Below are 2687 nucleotides of genomic sequence, written 5' to 3'. Positions count from 1 at the left end.
CTTCTTCTTCTTCTTCTTCTTCTTCTTCTTCTTCTTCTTCTTTTTCTTCCTCCTCCCTTCTCTTCCTCCCCCTTCTCCTCCTCCTCTTCTTCTCTTATTTTTATTCTTTGTTTTTGTTTTTTGAGACAGGGCTTCTCTATGTATCCCTGGCTGTTCAGAAACGCAATTTATAGACCAGACTGGTCTTGAAACCACAGAGATCTGCCTGCCTCTGCCTCCTGGGTCCTGGGATTAAAGGCACATGGATACCACAGCTGGCTGACAAAAGTAGCTTAACCTAGAGGTTTATTAGTTTTGGATCCTGGTTAGAGTGTCTGCAGTTCATCATAGCAGGGAAAACCTGGTGGCTTCTAAACAGTATGAATGTGATAGCTAGTTACATTACATCTATAGTCAAGAAGGTTGGAAGGAAGGGAGGGAGGGAAGGAGGAAGGTGAAGGAAGAAGAGAAAGAGGGAGAGGAGAGAACTGGCCACCATCCATAACCTCTATGGTCCATTTTTCCCGCTAGACCCTACCTCCTAAAGGGTCTACAGCCTCACAGAACAGCACCAGCAACTGGGGACCAGGTGTTTAAAATGGTATTTTTAATTATGTGTGCTTAGGTGTATCTATGTGGGAGTGTGTGCACATGAGTTCAGATATTCTCAGAGGTCAGAGGTGTCAGAGTTCCCAGGAGCTGTAGCTGCAGGTGGCTGTTAGCCACAGGACGTGGGTGCTTGGGAATCCGACTCAGGTTCTCTGGGAACAGAGTGCATTCTCTTAGCCATTGACCCACCTCCCCAGCTCCCAAGTGGTGAAAACTTCATATCATGCCACACTCCAGGTCTGTTGATGTGTCTCCTCCCATGTGCAGGGCTCCTTAGGGACAGGGCTGTGTCCCCAGGGCTAGCACAGGGAGGGGTGGAAAGAAGAGAACACTCCTTAACCAACAACCAGGAAACCTAGACTCTGGACCAGTTCTGTGACCAGATAACCGAGGGCTAGTTCCTGTCGTTCTCTGAGCCTCAGTTTCCCTGTGTGTACTATGTGAGGCTGAACAGATCAGAGGGTAGCTGACCTTCCTGTGATTCCACAAAAAAGAGCCCACAATTCCTATTGATGTCACAAGAGCTTCTTTTCCAGCTACTTCCACTCCCTCCCCTCCACCCCATCCCCGACCCTGAGCTAGGGGTGTAGCTCAGTTGATAGAGGGCCTGCCTGGCATGAACCCAGAACCTTCCCATAAAATGCTATAGTAGAACACATCTGTAATCCCAGAATACGAGAGGTGGAAGCAAGAGACTCTGGAGCTCAAAGTTATTCACAGCAAATCCAAGGCCAGCCTTGGTATATAATATTCTGCTTTAAAATTTTAAAAAGGGGTCAGAATGGGGCTGGATAGATGGCTCAGCAGTTAAGAGCACTGTCTGCCCTTCCAGACGACCCAGGTTCAATTCCCAGCACCCACATGGCAGCTCACAACTTCTGTAGCTCTAATTCCAGGGGATCTGACATCACACAGACATACATGCAGGCAAAACACCAATGCACATAAAATAAAAATAAACCACTTAAAAATAAAAATTTAAAAAGTCTCTGTGCTGCCTCCAGCTCTCCATGGATGCAAGCGTCTTTTAGTATCCTTAGGAACATGCAGGAGCTCCCTGAGGTACTGTGGCCAGGGTTGGGGCTGCTTGGCCCAGGTATTAATCATTCTAACCAGAAAACAGTGTTTACCACAGAGGGCCATACACAGGACACTGGGGACTGGAGGCTCAGAGGGTTGAGGTGTCCCTAGTACCAGCAAGAACAGAAGGTGACTACTGTTCCCTGCTGGGGGGAGGGGAGGCAGACTGACAAGAGGTTGCCTGAGAAAGCTGGACTGATGGCTGACTTGCTGACTAATGCTGACTTGGGAGGTGACATGGCTGCCTCTGAAGGCACATCCTGAGGCCCACATGGAGGAGAGCCTGCTGCTCCTGACCTCTGCAGTTCCTCAGCTTTATGCTTTACCTCTCATGCAGGGGGCAGTCCCACATGCACCCTTAAGACAGCCCCCAAGAGAGCTCACTGAGGCACTGGTGACTTCCCTCTGGAGGAAAGCACAGCAGGGCCTGCTGAGGCCTCCGGCCAGAAGTCAGATGACAAGGAGCCTGGGAAATGGGACCTTTGGGAACCAGCCCTTCATGACAGAGAGTAAAGGGGAAGAATAAAGAAACTCCTCAGAACACAAGGCCTGGGGCCAGCACCACAGGCAGGTACAGCCTGAGCTAAAAGCTAAATTATGCTGGTCTAGCATGTAGCTCAGTTGGTAGTGCACTTGCTGAGCTATACAGAATCCTATCTTTAGTCCCCAGCACTGCACAAGTCAGTCACAAAGGCAACAACTGTAATCCCAGCACACCGGAGGTAAAGGCAAAAATGTCGGCTGGCTTAAAGCAGGGCTCGAGAGACAGCTTAGCTGGTAAAGTGCTCACAAACAAGAGACCTGAGTATGATCCCCAGAACTCAGGTAAGAATTCCAGCTGTGGTGGTGTGTGCTTATAATCCCATGCTGAGGAGGCAGGGACAGCAGGGTCCCTAGGGTTCACACCCAAGGTTGACCTGTGGCTGTCAAACATCTATACACACACACACACACACACACACACACACACACAGAGAGAGAGAGAGAGAGAGAGAGAGAGAGAGAGAGAGAGAGAGAGA

This window comes from Grammomys surdaster, unplaced genomic scaffold, assembly GCF_004785775.1.
Source record: "Grammomys surdaster isolate TR1022 unplaced genomic scaffold, NIH_TR_1.0 199, whole genome shotgun sequence".
Taxonomy (NCBI): domain Eukaryota; kingdom Metazoa; phylum Chordata; class Mammalia; order Rodentia; family Muridae; genus Grammomys; species Grammomys surdaster.
The sequence above is the reverse complement of the archived record's forward strand: the minus strand, read 5'-3'. Positions refer to the sequence as shown.